At 44.1% G+C, this 18,374-nt stretch overlaps 1 long non-coding RNA gene across 1 annotated transcript in view; it reads right to left on the bottom strand.

Moving 5' to 3' along the window:
• Nucleotides 1-15,262, bottom strand: part of LOC116152557 (uncharacterized) — an 83,249-nt gene extending 67,987 nt beyond the window's left edge. The window contains exons 1-4 of the long non-coding RNA XR_004136082.2: nucleotides 15,058-15,262; nucleotides 14,478-14,738; nucleotides 8,979-9,036; nucleotides 8,620-8,744 (exon numbers count right to left, since the gene is read on the bottom strand). This is a non-coding gene — a long non-coding RNA (uncharacterized LOC116152557). The remainder of the gene's footprint in view (nucleotides 1-8,619; nucleotides 8,745-8,978; nucleotides 9,037-14,477; nucleotides 14,739-15,057) is intronic.
• Nucleotides 15,263-18,374: the final 3,112 nt, after the last annotated feature.

Below are 18,374 nucleotides of genomic sequence, written 5' to 3'. Positions count from 1 at the left end.
GTGAGAAATTTTAAAAAAGCTATTAAACATGATTTTCTTTCTCCACAGAGAAGCATCAGCTATGGGTCATACATAAATTCTGAGTGCCCAAAGTTCTATTCGAAAGATTTTACATTAATTAGACAAAATAAAAACATGCCCCTCCCTTCCCTTCTCCAGGTGTATCCAAACAAGTTATATGAAGACTTTATAAGCTAGCCAGAGCCCACCTATTTGGCTGAACTGTATTTCTAGGTTCCTAAGATAAAAGAAATAAATGGAGAAGTGGCAGAGGCCATTTCACAGGAAATATCTCAGGAGATTTTATGGACCACATGGAATGATCCATCCCATGGGGACAGCTCAACTGGACTCAGAGAAAAGTGAGTTTGCAAAAACTTTATTTGCTCTGAACTATAATGGCTTCCCCCATCCCCTCCCTTAAATGTCATTATGTGCCTCACACAACTCTTACTGCTCTGGTTCATCTGGACGAGGACAAGTAAGAGATCACATTAGCAGAAAAGTCAACAGTCATTTCCTTTCTCCTGAGATGCCTTATAAATCTCAAATTTATATAACAGGTAGGAGAAAGGAAATATTCTTTGCTTTCCCCATTTAGAGCCTTGGGGAAGAAGGTGTTGTTAAATTCTGGATGTGTATTTCTTTAGTGAAGCTTTCCAACTCAATTAGCTGGGGATAAAGTGGAGGAAAATTCAAAATAAAGGCAAGGTGCAGATGTATGGTTTCCCATAGCATTCTGCCTTGAAGGGTGCTGCGGTTCCAAACAAAGGAGGGAAGCAGGGCACCCCGTCACTCTCACTTCACAGATGAGGACAGGGAGGTTCAGAGATGGAAGTACCTTTGTGAAAACCAAGGGGCTTGCCAGCCACTTACCACACATGCTCAAGCACAGGACAGCATTGAATGAAGGCTTATCCCTCATCTTTCCAAACAGATTCAAAGAGGCAAGTTATTTGGCCAATTTATATACTTAAAACATTAGAGATGTGGCTAGAGTAATAAAATGTCTACTTATAGTATTTATCAATGAAATCACCATATATATCTAAAGACATAAAATTACAAACATTTTTCATCATTGTTTTTTTTTCCAACTCTCCATTGTCATGAACCTCTTTTACACAAACTCTTGACATCAAGATCCATCCATCATAAGTCACCTAAAAGCTTTCCAGAGCCCATTGTCTTTGCTGTTATCCAATTCATTTGAGGTCTAGTTCTTGTTCAATCCACAAGCCACAAGTAGGGATTTCCTTAGCAACAGAACAACTGTTTATTTCTTTTGTAATTCATTCTGTCAACATGTATAGTCTTGAATTCCACAATTAAATCCATCAGGAATAATTACAAAATGTAATAAATATCTTTGCCCCTTGCTTTACCCTTTGGTCAAATGATCTGATACGTAGTCAAACTTGGCTTTGATTTTAATGAGTTAATGTGATTTCCCCAATAATACTTTTGCTATTAAAAATAAAGCAATTGAGAGATTGTCCATAAATCCTCAGGACCTGTCAGACATTGATTATAAGATGGTCCCTGTTTGCCAAGATAGAAACTGGGCGGACAAAAATGCCCTCTCTTTCCATGCAGGCCCACGCTGCCCTGTGGCAGAAGGGGAGGGACTACAGGTCTTTGGCCTCTGGTTGGAAGTTAACACCACTGTGCAACACCATTGATGGCCTGCTTCTGCAGGGCAGGGAAGTGTTTTGTTTATCTTATTCAGGTCCTACAACAATACCTAACACAGAACAGGTTCTCAATAACTATTAAGTAAATAGATGAATAAATGAAATAATTAATCAAAGCATATATTCCTTCAACATACTTTCCACCCTTAAGGAAGGGAGGGAGGTGCTTTAAAATTCTTAATACTACCAGGTCACCCTCTAAATGGAAGTGATGTACTGTTTCGTTTCCTGTGACAATCCTGTGTGGCAGATCCATACTGCAACATCTCAGAGCTCAGGCTCACCATCCCAGCTCACTAAATAGCAGAAGCAACCAGCTCAGAGTCAGTCCAAACACTCAGTGGCCATAGTAAATGGTCCAGAAAGGCTGATGCCAAGAATCTGGCTTGAGAGTTCCCGGTCTCATGGACGGGTCTCCCCAGGAGGACAAACCCTTGTTCTGGTGCATTGTCAATTACAACCCTGCCTTCCAGCCCACAGGGCCCCCAAGAATCCAGTCACCGCGCCCACGCTGGAGCTGTAAAAGACTGCAGCTGCGGCATTTTCTTGGCTTTGCTCAGCGCTGTAATGACACAGGACTGGGTGGGAGAGAGTTAACAGGAAGGGAGCCTAGGGGGACAGTTTCTGAGAACAAAGCTGCCCACTGCTGAAGCTGTCTGGACTTCAGCATCTGAAAAGCCATTCTGGGATCACATTGCTGGGAGGCAAGAAGGAGGCACAGAGAGACAGGGAGCAAATCCAGCTCGGGGCGCGTGTGAAACGGGCCATGTTCATAGGCAGTATTTTCTGCCCTCCCTTCAGGGATGACTCCCCACTCCCAAAGGTGCTGCACCGCTGTCTTTACTGCCAGGAACAAAAAGCTCAGGGGACTCACCAAACCTCGGCTTCTGCCACCTGGCCTGAGTCTCCTGTCCAGAGCCTGGCAAACTGGAGGTGCACAATAGAGCCCAGTTTTCGTTTTCACTTTGTGTCATGAGCTAACTCATATCTGGTTCAGAGCACTTTCAAAGCCATTTTATTGACAGACCTTCACCCTCATCTTTTAGGGTAAGCTAGGCAGGGCTAGAATTCCCATTTTAACGTGGAGATACGTATTTTTCAATGTCCCCTCAAAACTTTCAGGGTAATACTCACCCTGTCAGGACAACCCATGTACTGGCCACTTCCTGGTCTGACCTCTGCCTCCCTCCCCTGATTCTCCTTCCTTGACTCTCCCTCCATGGTGCACTCAGGTCACGCTGACCTGCTTGTGGTTCCTCGATCCCACCATATGGCTTCACACCATGCCTTGACTCATACATTTCCCGACCCCGGGATGCCGCTGTACCATCCTCTGGTTAATAGACGCATCCTGACAACTGCTACGCGTGCTTCAAGATTCAGACCAGTTCTCGCAGGGAAGCCTTCCATGAGGCTTTTTCCTCTCCCAGGCTGATCCCTGGTATTTACCTGCACCGTACCGACCATCTCTCTGGAGGGCATTTGCCTATTCACGCGTTGACTTCTCCCCATCTGACTACGAGTTTCTAAAACTCAGGGACTGTCTTGTTGCAAATGATAGTAAGCATGAATCAACATGACCTTAATTAAAAAAAAAATTGAGGAGGGCGAATGTATCTGCTCAATAACTCAGTGTGGTGCTGAGGGCACAGCCAGACTCAGCAGCTCAAGTGATTATTACCAGAATTCCACCTCCCTGGTGTCCAAGCTCTACTTTCTTTCTTTCTTCTCTACAGATTTTATTCTCAAGAAACATTTCTCTCCACATAGCAGCTCCTAGAATAGAATAAGCAAGTGTAAAAAGGGCACAAAGAAGTTTGGAGAGAAAGCTAAAGGCTAGATCAAGCAAAGACGGGTGGTCATCTTAAGGACTTTGGGTTTTATAAATGCATCAGGAAGTCTTAGGGATTTAAACACAAGACATAGACATATGCTAAGACAATCACTTTTGTTTCTACTGAAGAAAATGAATGGGAGAGGCAGAGTAGAGCAAAGGTCAGCAGCTATGAAGCTGTTATGAAAACCTAGGGAGCAAAAGTGTGGCGGCTTGAGCTAAGTTGCTGGCAATGAAGATGCAGAAGAGTGGAGAGAGCCAGGACCTACTTTGGAAATGAAAACTGGGAGATTTTATCATAGATTGGATGGAGAAAGTGGTCATGGAAAGGTAGAAACCAAAGATGATTTCCTTATTTAGGACTTGAGCAACTGGTGATGCCAGTTTCTGGATGTAGAGACAGGTGGGAAGAGGACAGCTGAGAGAGAAGGGGGCAAGTTTAGAGGGCAAAGTCAACAGCTCCATTTGGATATGTTCACTGTCCATGGGACATCTAGGTGGACTTCAGTTTGGTTTGTGCACAGAATTGCCTGCCAGACCTGCCCCAGAACTGGGTCTGAAATAGGGTACCTAGTGGCTGACCAGGGAAAAACAATGTAGAAAAGTTGAGGGAAGACGGATACTGTGATTGACAAATAGAAATCAACTTTTGAGTCCTGAAGTCTTCACTGGAGGAATTTGCACTTAAGATAACCAGATAACCAGATCTGGGTTCTGTTACCGGTTCTGTTGCACCCTGGCTGTGTGATCTTGGTCAATTCACTGTCATCCCTCTCTGAATCTTAGCTTCCTCAACTGCAAATGGAGGTGATTCTACGCCCCTTACTCTCAGGGCTTTTGTGTAGATCTGCATGTTAGAAGGTATTGTATACGGTGTGATTTCACTCAGATGTGGAACACAAAACACAAACGACAAACCAAACAAAAACAAAAATGTAAATACAGAGAACAGAGCAATGATTACCAAAGGGGAAGGTGGGGGAAGGGTGAAATGAGTTCAGGGGATCAATTGTATGGTGATGAAACTAAATTTTGGGTGGTTAAGCATGCTGTAGTGTGTACAGAAGTCAAAATATAATGTTGTACACATGAAACTTACACAATGTTATAAACCAGTGCTATCTCAATTTAAAAAAAAAACCTCATAGGAACAAAAACTTGTTCAACTTGAATTATATCTACAATGTTTTTATAAAACAAAGAACTATCTTAAAATTTTTGACCAGAATAATATATTGCAAACTATAGAGCAACAAATACCTATAAATCGGCATTATGATCATTTTAATATATACACAGACATCAGAACCAAAGGAATTTTTACATGAAAGCAAGCCACGTAAGAAAAATTGGGTACATTCTTTCTTCAAGCTCTAAACCTTTGAAACAATCCCAAGAACAACCTCAGGCTTCTGGTGTCAATGAAACACTTTGCTTACTTTGTGTTTTAAATTCTCCCATCACCTCCAGTTAGTTACTCACAGCATGTCCCCTGTGGCTGATGCGAAAATGTATTTCTCCCCCTGTATGTCCTAGTTTCTCAGGATAAATCCATTCCATGTGGCTGAAGGAAGAGGCCGGACAATATGTGACCTGACTTCCCTCCCCGCCGGCCACCAGAGAGCTAAGAGATGAGTTCCAGGATTTTGTCAACAAAGGACTGTGGGCTGAAACAACCACCTGCGAACTGAACACTGCAAGTTTATTTATTTATTTATTTAAACAGTAAAGCCTGGGAATGCCCAGGGAAGGGATGAGATCATCCGTCTCGTCTGTGAGCAGCGTGCTCTGCAGGTCTTCTCGTTCCGCATTACATCATGCTGGAAAGAGAAAGTGTCTGGATATCCCTTACGCAATCTGCAGGGGTGCGAAATGAGGGAGATGCTGCTTGCTAAGACTCGTGATTCCCCAGTTCTGGTCACATGGGAGCACACATGCACACTCACTCTGCCAAGGGTCACAGAACGTCCACTACGTGCCTGTGGTCTTTAACGTAAAGGTAATCTTGCACGTTCATTAACTTATTCATTTACTGAACAAATGTTTATGTTGAGTGTTCACTATGTGACAGGTACTAATCTAGGTGATGGGGATACAGAGGTGAACAAAATGGATAAAATCCCTGCCTTCATGTGGCAGGGATTTTATTGCAAGAGATGGCCAACTAACAAATCAACATGTCACTATATGATCCAAAGTCAGGTAAGTGCTCCGAAGTAAAAATGAACCAGGACAAGAAGATAGAGAGTATAGAGGGCTATTGTGGATAAGATAACCAAGGTAAGTTAAGTCCCTCTAAGAAGGTGACATTTGAGTAGAGGCCAGAATGAATTGAAGGACGTGCCAACAAACACCTCTGGATGAAAGAAAGGGATCTCCAAGCAGAGAGAAGAGAGCGGGCAAAGGTTCCACAGCTAGAAAGTGTTTTTGTAGAGAAGCTACCGGTTTTCACAACCATCATCCTGGAGCATCCCCATAAACCCATAACCCCACGCTAACTCCAGGAGAGAGTCGCCCCATCCTCCAGGTGACAGAGCTGTGTGTCCGAGATGCTGCCAGGCCCCTTCTCTGTAAGCAAGTCCATGTATGTATGTATGTGTATAGGATATATACACACCACAGATTCAGCCCTCACTCAGTTCTGCTTTTAATTCTCACATGTGCTTTCTGCTAGACATTCTTTCTATAGAAGGAAAATTAAAGCAAGAGTTATGTGATTGAGGTTAACAGCAAAGAAAAGTGAGAGGAAAGAATTCTCCCACTTCTCTCTGGTTTGCACATGAATATCGAATGTGTTGCTACATTGGAAGAAAAAATTCTAGACAGTCTATCTAGCTACGTCTTTGGTCGCGTGTCATGCCCCAGCCAGTTGAGAGTTATTCCACTGTGGTGCCAAGGATGACACGAAACCACCATTCTTTCTGCGGACTGAAGGGACAGGCTAGCTGCTGCCATCGGCACTCGCATTCAGTGCAAAAAGGTTGCTGCAAACACACTCGTCTCAACTTTTTGTCTTAGTCCTTCATAATCATGAATATCTATTCACTGAGAGCCACTTTCAAAATGGCTTTTACAGACAGACACTGGAGAAACCTTCAAACTCATCCATTTTGCTAATTAGGACCCAGTTTCATGAAATTTAGTGTCTCAGGGCTCTGACTGGGTCTATTAAAAACAAAAAAGGAGGAAATGGCAACAGAGAGCAAAGGAAAGTTAAGCGTGAAGGAAATGGGAAAAGATGAATTCCCATTAATTATGTTGCAGGCACATTTAATACTCATCATAACCACTTAAGATGGATATATGTATCCCTATATAGAGACAATGTGAAGTTTATGAAGATTCCAGATGCAGCTCAAGGTCAAAGCTAGCGAATGCCTCAGCTGGGACTCAAAGCCAAGCTGAGCCTCTCTGTGCTCATCTATCTGCTCCTGCCTTCATTTTTCTCTCTGAAAAGTCAGAGATTGCCAAAAAGTCCACGATTTCTGGTGCCCACCACTCTTTTAAAATTTTCAATCATTAAAAGCCCAGGGGAGTGAAATTTTTGCTTGGTATCCCCAAATATCTAGCAGCTCCATATTTAAACAGAGGATACCATCCTTTTAAAACAGTGCCTCCAAAGACGTCTGGCCCCCAGCTCCTGGCTCCCATTTGAGGTTATTCAGTGGGGATCCCATAACGGATATAAATAGCACTGACTAATCCTCAAGGCTCCTGGCTGAGTGACCACTGTTGCAGTTGAGGTTTGATGACACTATCACAGGAAGCACTGGAACCAGCTAACGAGTGCCGTGCTGCTTAGAATGATGGTTTCTTCACAGAGGAAGTAAAACTGTCCCCATTAAAAGTATTTCACACGTTACTTTGATTTATCACGTAACTTGCCATGTGGCGATTACTTGTTTACGTGTCTGGCTTTCCATTTGGCGTGCTGGCTACCCTGCAGAACCGGGACCACGACTTAGTCATCTCTGTGTCCCCACAGCATGCCACAGTGTTGGCACTCCATCATATTTTAGTAAATGGATGTCAGTTATCTGCTGCTGCAAAACAAACCACTCCAAAATTTGTGGCTTAAGGCAACAACTGTTTAGCAGGCTCACAATTCTGTGGGTCAGCACTTTGGGCAGATACAGCTGGGCGGTTCTTCTGGTTCCAGCCCGACTCCCTCAGGAGAACGTGGTCAGCTGTGTCCAGCTGAGCAGTTCTGTTTCTGAGTGTGGCAGCCCACACGTGTCTCTCCCCCTCCCCGCACTCTGGACTGATTCTGTTCCCGGGGCATGACAGGGATGCGAGAGCAAGTGAGAGAAACAGAAGCACGCGAAACAGAGCGTCTTACAGCCTAGCCTCACTTCCGTCACAGTCTGCTGGATGAATCAAGACACGATGACCTGGATTAAGAGCATGGGGAGATAGACCACCTCCTGAATGAAAGGGCGGCAACATCACATGGCAATGGATGCGGGATGAGTAGAGAATCGGGGCCATTTTTCCCCACCTATCACAAAATATTTGTCATGAATGAAATGCACAGCATTTTATCAAATTATGATACATGGCCTATTTTTGCATTAAAAATTAATGCCCCCTTCATAAATAGCTTACTTTCTAACCCAGAAAAAGGAGATAGAGGTCACCAACCGCAAACACAAGATTCTACAGGCAGCAAAGGCCAGAACGTAACTCGAAAGGGTTGATGCTCCAAATTAGAACACTGAAGTTCATGGCTTTTGTTTTGGTTTGTTTTTTTTCCCTTGGGAGAAGGGGAGTCTCCTGACCCAGTGTCTGCACAGATTGAAATGAACAGTGCCGGTTCTCTGTTTCACCCCGAGAGGCAGCGTTAGATGCTTTGGTGAAAAGAACATGTTTTGAAGTCAGACTGAGTTTCAAATTCTGGCTTCTACATGCTCTAGTCTTGTGACCTGGTATGATTTAACTCATTCTTCTGAGTTGGTTTCTTTGCAAGATGGAGACTGATAATAACAAGTATGCGTGCCCGTTATGATTATTCAGTGAGATGGTGTAAGCACAACACTTAATAAAGTGTCAGACACAACACAGGTCACAAATAAACATTAGTCCCCTTCATACCTTTCTTCCTGTAGCCTCTGCACGGCTGGAGGACCTCCCCCTAAATCCAGGATAGGAAGATACTTCTTGAAACGTCATTCTTGGGAACATTCAAATCCAGAGGTAAACGCCAGGCCTCACTTTTACTGGAAGTTAGAGTAAGTCAAGAAATTTAACTGAAGGGCAATTTAAACAAGTATTTCATATAAAAATATATATGTCAATTCATATCTGGCAGGTGTCTAATTAACAAAGCATGTGGCTTCAAAGAAACTCAACGAACACGAGTCCCTTTTAGGCTACACTGTGCATCTGTCCCTACAGCTGAAGGGGTGGTGGAGGGAAAAGCTGCAGAATCAGCAGCGCAGGGGGATACCTACCCAGGGCCCAGCTTGCCACACGGGACGCTTCGGGACGCTCATTTCTCTATTTCCACGCCTGCAATTGAAGAAAATTCCCTCTGTTTGTGCTTCCATTCCTGGTCCTTCATTCCTGAAAAGAAAACTGCCTGACAGCACGTTCCCCTTCGTTCATGTTCCATCTTCCCGCTGAACCTCCCCCACATCCTCACTCACACCCAGTGCTTCTCCCCCTTTTCCCACATTCCAGACGATTCCAGTGTGATTTGTTCAGCCTTTAGATAAGTCTGACTACACGACGACTGCTCATAAAAGAGCCTGATGGAAGGGGGATCAGCCACAGTCTGTGATGACTCCTCCCGCCTAGCAGGGCTCCAGCTTTCCAACATGCCGTTTATCTCTTGGCGGTCACCTTCGTATGTCATTAACATCCAGTCCAAACTCCCAGACGTCAGTGCAGATCCATCTCAATCCCTACGATCGCCACTGACGTGGCGTGGAGCAAGTCCTGTCCTTTCGACACAATGAGGTCACCAGAGACTAAAAGAACTGGACGAGTAATACCGTTTTCAATCCATTCACAGAGACACCTGTCCAGAGCAAAAGGTTCTGAAATCAGACAGAAAGGCAGCAGGGGTGGGGCGGTGGCTAGAGCTCTGAGCCGGGAAGTGGGGCTGACCTGACTCACGTTCTGCCCCCTACACCGCTGATGAGCTGTGTGGCTTCGAGAAGTCAGTTCATTTCTCTCTGCCTCAGCTTCCTCACTTATGCAATGCAGATAATAATGCAATTTACCTTACGAGACTATTGTGGGGATTCAAAGCGTTAGCTGGGTAAAATGTTTCAAAGGTGCTGGCGTATGCAAAGGTTTGCTTTTCATTAATATCTGCAATTCCAATTCAGTTGATTGCTGTGTGACCTTGGGCAGGTAAGCAAACCTTTTTGAGTCTCAGTTTACAAATGGAGGTAACGATATCTGCCTCAAAGGGTGGCTGTAAGAATTCAAGGTATGGTAAGTGATTAGCATGACACTCAGAGAGTAATAGCTGATATTTTTAGAAATAGCAAGAATCATCATTACCATGAAGTCAGTAAGCAAGATAATGATTGCCTGAGGCAGATGCGGAGTTACTTTAAATATCACATCACATTCACAAATTAAGTCTTAGGAATCTATTGTGTAGAAGGACAAACAGGAGGAATGAGAGCATTGGAGATGACCAACTGGAATTGAGTCACTAAATCCACCACTTAGCAGGAAAAAGACACATTACTTGACTTCTCTTTGTTTCTTTTTCCTCATCGGAAAGACTGGAAAAATACCACCTACCTTGCAAGACTGTTGTAGGATTAAACGGGATACTGCGTAAAGCACTTGGCACGTTGCTACAGCTCAGTGAACGGCCGCTATTCTAAATCAAAGGTCTAAGACAGAAAAAAATGACCTGTAATTTTTATTAATATGAAGTGAATTAAGGAAAAAAAAAACACCTCATGATTTATCCATGTGAGCTTGGCTCCAGCTAAGTTAATGAAGATGGAAGAGAGAAGAGAAATGGGGGTGAGAGGGACTAAGTACACAGAGTGGGCAGGGAGTTTCGCTGAGGTTAGCTATAAGGAATTTGTGGTTTGATTCAAAAGACTTCAGTTTTATGAGGTTTGAGGGCCTTTTTCAAAAGGGAAACCAGATGTATCAATGGAAAGTTCATGCAAACAGTGCTATCTTCAGCAAATGCTGCTTTGAATCTAATTATGTTATACAGGGCAGGGGTGCAGTGGAGAGGGACCCTGGGATGTTTTCAAAAACTCATTTGATCCTGTTTTGTAGACCTTCAGTGATGTTATCAAATGCGTCACGAGACCAGTACTTTGTAAGCAAAATCCCCCAGAACCAAGAACAGAGGAATGATTACAATATAGCCCCGAAAGCGGTGGTGTTTCCCATCTCAGGCTCCTGCTTTATATCCTTGAAGAAAACCAGGCTTTCTTCCCTAGGAGTCCAGCATGTTCAGGCCCAAGGCTTTCCCAGCACAGAAAACAGGAACGAGTTGCTTCCTAAAGCCCCTCGTCACTTTCTTCCAAGTCCCAGAGGTAAAGGGGAAACTTCAGACAATTCACAGTGCTTAAGTTAAATTTCTTTGTCACCTAAACTGCAAAGACAATAAATTTTCTACTGAGTTTACGAGGATTAATTGGCAGGCCTCATGAAAAGGCTTGGAATGCTTTAAAATATATAAGGAAAAGCCATCTCAAGATTACCAAGACAAATGCATATAACTATGACGTGGGCACTTTCTGTAAGGTGTGGTGAGTAAACCCGAAGGCCAGGACCCTGGGGGGAGGGAGAGCAAGGACATTAGCAGGAAAAGTGAGAGGTACACAGTGAGTGCAGGTGACGTGGGGATGATGAGGACTGGGTGAGCCAACACTGGGCATGTGCTGGGCTATTTTTTTATGGGGCCCTAGACATACTTGTTGGGACAAGAGTCGACTTTTAAAGAGGCTGCATGGAGGTAGAAAGCCAGAGGAGAGCAGTCAGGGACCAAGGCTAAATTCTTATATCCTCAAGTCCATTCTTCTGCCACCACCTTCAAGGATCAAAGCTGTTGTGACTGTTTCCTTCACCTTACTCGAAAACAGTTTCGGGAAAGGGCAAGAGTAAACGAAATGACAGAGAGCAGACGATGTGGCATGGTGATTAAGAAGACTGAATCTGAAATCAGACAGCCTGAGATATCAACCACAGCAGAGTTCTGAATTGGTATTTTTTTGGTTCTAAAGCACATGCTCTTAGCTAATTAACTCTGCAAATATCCATAGGTAAAGTGTCCTAACTCTGCTGACCCGAATATTACATATAGAAACCTCCTCTTCTCTATCCTGGCTTTAGAAATGATCAGAATAAGAAATCTGATATTTCCATTTGCAGTCAGGAATTCACTGAGCAGTGTTTTAAGTCAACAAAGGATACGGTCCAAACCAGGTTCATATTGTGGTCCATTCTGCATATCCAAACAGGTTTGCCCAACCTTGAGTATGACTCATTTGCTGAAGCAGATATATATCACCTCTGACTCAGTCGTGGGGAAATAGGTTAGAGCCATTTCCTTAAATGGGCCTAAGTAATTGGGAGGGGGGGAGAAGAGAACATCTCCCAACCCCATGGATGGCAGCTGCTTTGGCCTCAAATCTTCAGTCAGCTCCCTATATTCTTGTTCATCGACTATAAGAATATTGAAGTGGTCTCTAAATTTCAGATCTACTTGTAGCCAAGATTGGTAACTTTGCTAAATATCCATTCTCCAGTTCCAGCAGAGAAACACAAAACCTGGTTTTTATGTGGGCCCATGTTTGGCCATGTAAAGATCACATTTTTCAATCTTCTTTGTAGCTGGATATGAACCCGTGGCTAATTCCTGATGGGTGGGATAAAACTGAAGTGCCTTGCGCAAGCTTCTGAGACTCTTCTTTAAAGAGAATGTTGAAGCCTTCCTGCTATGGTTTGACTATTTGTGTCCACCCAATGTCCGTATGTTGAAATCTTAACACCCAATGTGATGCTATTAGGAGGTGATTAGATAATGAGAGTATAGCCTTCATGAATGAGATTAATTCTCTTGTAAAAGAGGCTCCACAGAGCTCCCCATCCCTTATGCAATGCGAGAACATGGCGAGAGGTCAGCGGTCTACAACCTGGACGAGGGCTGGAAGCCCACCATGTCGGCACCTTGATTTTGGACTTCCTGCATCCAGAACTGTGTGAAATAAGTGTCTGTCATTTACCAGGCACCCACCCTCTGACACTTTGGTACAGCAGCCTGGATGAACTAAGACAATTCCCACAGTTATCTTCACATCACTGCTCCCATTTTGCCACCTGGACTATGAGTTTGGAATATGAATTTAACAGCCACATGAGGATGGTTGGAAAGACTCAGATTTCCTGAGAAGAGCCGCTCCAGCAGTCCTGGACTATTTAACTCCAGACTTTCACACGAAAAAACAAATTTCAACTGTCTTAAAACCAGTATTAATTTGGAATTTTCCATTACTAGCAGTCAAGCCTAATCCTAAATCAGAGGTCAATCATGTCACTCTTTGCTCAAAGCCCACCCATGGTTCCCAACTGACCTCAGAGAAAATTCCAACTCCCGTAGCCAAACAGTCAAGGTCCTGATAATCTGTATTTTTTAAAAACTACGTATTTTAAGCTTCCCATTTATGTTTTAACAATCCAGAAATACCTAATGATCTGCATTTCTCTAAGTAAACTCACAGTTTATCCCGTTTCCATCTCTCTACACATATTGTCAATGTCTGCTTTGAGTGTCACCCTCACTTGTTTCACAGAAAAGGGCCATTCTTCTCTGACAAACCATCTCTTATTCCTTAGGCAAACGTGTGCACGCCTGCTACTCTATTCCAGGTGTACCTAATCAGTCATCCCTTTAACCATCACTTCAACACAAACCGAGAGTCTGTTCCTATTTCTGACTCCACCATTAGACTGTCTCCTAGAGGGATGCAATCATGTCATATGCATCTTTGAAGCCACTTATGCTGCTGGGCACAAAATGATGCTCAGAAAATTCCTGTTAAGTGTAGAAATGTTGATTACCCAGCCATCTCCCAGTATCAATCAATCAAATGCCTCAATATGACTTCATTGATTTCTTTAAAGGAAGACTTTGTAAAATGGAAAAAAAACAACAAGTTTCAACTGTAGAGCACAAGGAGCTATATTCAGTATCTTGTAGTGACCTATAATGAAACAATATGAGAACGAACATATGTATGTACATGTATGACTGAAGCATTATGCTATATTCCAGAAGTTGACACAACATTGTAAGCTGACTATACGTCAATGAAAAAGAATGCAAATCTTAAAAAAGGAAGACTTTGGAGTCCATCTTGATGTGAATCTAGGCTGTGCCACTTACAAGCCCTGTGGCTCTGGGCAACTCTCTTTCTAAGAATCAGTTTCCTCTTCTGCAAATCAGGAGAAGGAAAGGCCTCCTTCATGGTATTTGAGCATCTTTATGTATAATCCAGACAGAACATAGAACATCTAATAATAACGCTCACTAAATGGCACTAGTTATCATATTCTTTAGAAAAGCTTACTCAGGTAAGAAAAGTCACCCCAAAAGCCAACAGGATGCAAAACGGAAGAGACGGCACATGGAGAAGCCCTCAGAAGGCCAGTGGCACAGGCAGCCTATGCAATGGAATGAGTGCTGAATATTCTGATCTTGGAGAGAGCCCTGTCTCAGCCACTTGACTGCTGTGAGATCAGGAGGAAGTCGCCCCCACCCCCCAGGCCTTAGTTATCCCACGTGTGCAGTGTTGAGAGAGTACTCAGATCATATCACAGGACCAGTCTGAGTGTCTGTGATAACTATGAGCAGCTCTTCCTTTGGCCCAATTTCACCACTCTGATGCCATCGAATCATATAAATTTTGCCCTTAGATGGACTGCTCTGAGCGGTCTCCCCACACCCCACACCCCCTACTCACCCCCTGCTTTATGAGAAGCAGGATGAGTTGGTTGCATCTTCAGACTTTGGCCTGACAAAGCATGTTTGTGCGGAGTGGGTGATTGGTTTCACATGGCCGCACGATTCAGCAGCTGGGGACATCTGCTTGCATTCAGACACAGGCAAACTTTCCACAATCAGGAGTCAGCGTGCTCCTGGCTGAGCAGGGGTTGGCCCCTCCGGGCTGCATAAGTGTAGGCGTTAGACTGGGGTCCTGGATTCACAGGTCAGGAAGAACAACCTAGACATGAAACAACGGAGGTAAGAGTCAGCACTCTGGTATCTCTGGATGCATAAACTGCCTATGGAAATGGGGCAGCTGGACAGGAAGCATCCTATTACACTGACAGGAATGATTAAAGGAGACACTGGAGGATGCTTTGTTCCCAGAGGGAGGTCCGGGCCTTGGGGATATCCACCCACATAGAAAGGGACGGCTACCTCAGAAATAGCCTCAGCATGTGGCCCCTGCTCGTCATGGGACAGGACCATCCAATAAGACACTTCCCTGCAGTCCATTGTAGCAGACACATCGCGTGCTCAGAGGAAGGAGCACTGACCTTGGGATGATCTGGCCTAGGTCTGTCTTCTGACTCTCCCATTCACTCTGCGTATCCTTGGGCAAGTCAGGCTGGTTCTCTGAGCAGGAGCTACTTCGTCCCCAAAAGGAGGCTGCTTGGGATGAAATAAGATGCTCCATGGTAGTGTTTTGTCTCATGTGAAATATTATCCAGATGTCAGGAACTGTTGCTACTATCTAAAGAGTATCTCAAGGTTGTAAAAGCAGAAGTAAATATATCTTATTCTGCCAGCCACAGTAGAAGTCATTCTATGGGTCCTCTGAGAGATGGCTGTCTACTTTGCATATCAATGTCTCATCTCCAGGGACAGGTGGCCACAGCCTTGCAGAAAAGTCAGTTCTGTTGTCTGGGAGCTGTGGTGGTCAGAAAGTCCTGCCAAAGCCCTTCATTGTCCCAGCATGGGAGCCTCCTGGTCTGCTTTCTCTCCTCTGGAGCCACGGGAACAAATGTACTTCCTCTTTCACATGAAACACCTGGAAATATTTGGAAACAGCAAGAGGAGAGAAAAGGCATAGTGCGGTCAAGCAGACCTGGGTTCATGTCCTACTTTTCTATTCTTCATCTGTGTGACCTTGAGAGTGAATGCAATCAACCTCAGTGTTCCCATCTGTGAAGGGGGACAGTATAACTGAGCAGTGAGGGGGTGGCAAAGGTTAAGTCAGATGATGTATGGAGAGCCTGACACTGTGCCGTAGCTTACAGTAGTAGGTCCCCAGTAAAGAACTATTAAGCTGTTGCTCTATTGCTGTGAGTGCCCTACTTTTGCTCTCATCATTGGTATTCCTTGTATTTAAACACACTGGATTCACTAAATGTTCAGGTGGGCCTCCCATGGCTTGGTTTGGGTCATTAGCAAACCAACATTTTGCACCTTTGCTAAAGTGCATCTTCTCTGTCCCAGGCACTGTGCCAGGCACTGTCGAGTATTCAAAACAGGAGAGTTCCAAACCGAGTGAGAAATCACGTTAGACCAGGGCCATGTGTCCAGAGTAACACGCAGCATGGAAGTACAATAGAGAACTTTTTGTTTTTGAAGGGTTTTTTTTTCCATTTCCTTTTAAAATTACCTGCGAGATTTTATGCTGGGATTTGCTTGGTCTAGACGAGGTCTGTGAAAGAGCGACTCACACCATTGGGACCAACCTACAAAGACTTAAGTAGCTTCCTCACACTCTATAGCCTGCCATCATTTACTCTAGGCCTCTCTCCCCTGAGAGAAGCCTTGCAAAAAAAAAAAAAAAATGCCACATAATAACAATTATTTCATAAGAGACCGATGCAACTCCCCAAAGGTTGGCCAGATACTTTCAATTTAAAATATGGTCATGGTTTCTCACAGCTACGAGCATCTAATCCAAGTGGTCACCAGACCTCTCATAACATTGCCTGTGAATCCTTCTGAGCTCACAGCCGACCACTCTTCCCCAGCTATCCCCACCCTCAGCACCTGACCGAATATGCAGGCTAGACTCCAGCTGTGCCAACTTCCTGCAGTCCCCTGAGTAAGCCTTGCTCTTCTACCCCTCTGTGCCTGTGCACAGGCTCGTAGAATTTCCTTCTCCCGGAAGACTTCTCACCTCCTCAGCCTGCATGATTCCCACACATTCTTCTTCAAGGATGAGCACCATCACTGATGTTTGTGAGAAAGTATCCCCAAGCCCCCTCCTCCTTTCGCCCAGTGCCAAAGCATCTGATCCCTGCCACCATCCTGCATTTCTCTACTTTTAAGGGGATAATGTCCTGTTTGCTTCTTGGTCACCAGAATGTGAGTTTTTTGGGAACACAGGTCATGGCTTATTCATCTCTGTGTCATTGACAATATTCCCTAAATAACTTCTGGGTGGATGGACAGAAGCGTGGACAGATGCACAGGCAACGTCCAGAACAACAGGTCAAAGGAACATCATCATTCTTCTCTGAATCATAATTGCATAAAACCCAGTAAATCACCAAGCACCCTCTGAAATACCTTGGCTGTAGCCATAAAGAAACCCAAGATGGTTGGAATTGATCTGTGAATTGTCAGATTTAATACCGAATAGATTACTCCACTTGACAGCCATAAAAAAGAATAATTATGCCTTTTAATTTTTCATTCATGTCTAGACATTCCAAAAAATCAGCATGACAAATGGTCCTTTGCCACTCACCTTATACTATAACGGCTAATCCTAATCATGTTCAGAATTCTGCTCTGTATTAAATTTTCCAAGCAACAGTAATTCAATTAGGAAAAAAAAGAGAACAAAATGTAGAGAGTGGAGTATGGCTTAATCTCCAGTCTTTTATGGGGATACAGTGCAGTTGTCGGATCCAACGGTAATTGAACTCCAACATTTGGTCTTCGCATGAATTCCTACTGGCTGTTGCTGGGCTCATTAATCTCCCTCCCTCTTTTATAGAAGTCTGTTCTTGAATGAGCCAAAAGAATGTTCTACTGAAAATGCCATAACTGTCCCGCCAGGTGTAACTGATTCCTGGTGTGCAGACACCAAAGGTTGCATTTCTTTACGTCCCAAACACATGTGAACTTCCATCTGGCTAGGTCCTTTCTTTTTGTGAACACTGCCTCCATGACTCTCCAAACCTAGCAAAATTTCATTAACATGAAGCCTCCAATTCCTCCTTGTTTATACAACCTAGGCTGACTTTTTCCTGGCTCTGATCTGGGGAAACATTTGACCCCCCCCACACACACACACACATCTCCACACACACACGTCATAATGTGTGTCAAACTACTCCATGAGGACAACCATGTTCTCCTGTACTTTGAAAATGCAAATTACAAAGCTCTCTTAACTGTAGAGTTGATGGCTACTTCCTCATGAATTCACACCTTTGCTCAAGGAGGTATCCTCTATGTGAGGGACCTCATTTAAAGAGACTCCCTTCCGTCCATATACCTTTTCCCTGCTTTAGTTTGCATCACTGTACTTATGGGAAAAAAAGGTCTAGAGAATGAGAAGCTTGACAGTTGTGTTCATTGTCACATACCTAGAGTCTAGAATTCCTGGCACATGGCTGCTGATGGAGAGAGGGAGAGAGACAGAAAGAGAGAGAGGAATCCCCACCTAGCGCTTCTGTGCTTTTGTTCTTGTAAGCTGTGTGGCCATGGAAAGGAGACTCAGTGCCTCAGTGACTCAGTTTCCTCATCTCATTCCCTCCCCCAGAACCTACAGGACTCTGCACTGTGTGCCAGGAGGAGAGGACAGACTCAGAGAGGAGATCTGAATGTCCCTGGTCAATCTGGCCCCTCCTGACCTCATCAGCCTAACATCTTAACGCACCCTCCA

This window comes from Camelus dromedarius, chromosome 10 (genome assembly GCF_036321535.1).
Source record: "Camelus dromedarius isolate mCamDro1 chromosome 10, mCamDro1.pat, whole genome shotgun sequence".
Classification (NCBI taxonomy): Eukaryota; Metazoa; Chordata; class Mammalia; order Artiodactyla; family Camelidae; genus Camelus; species Camelus dromedarius.
The sequence above is the reverse complement of the archived record's forward strand: the minus strand, read 5'-3'. Positions and strand labels throughout refer to the sequence as shown.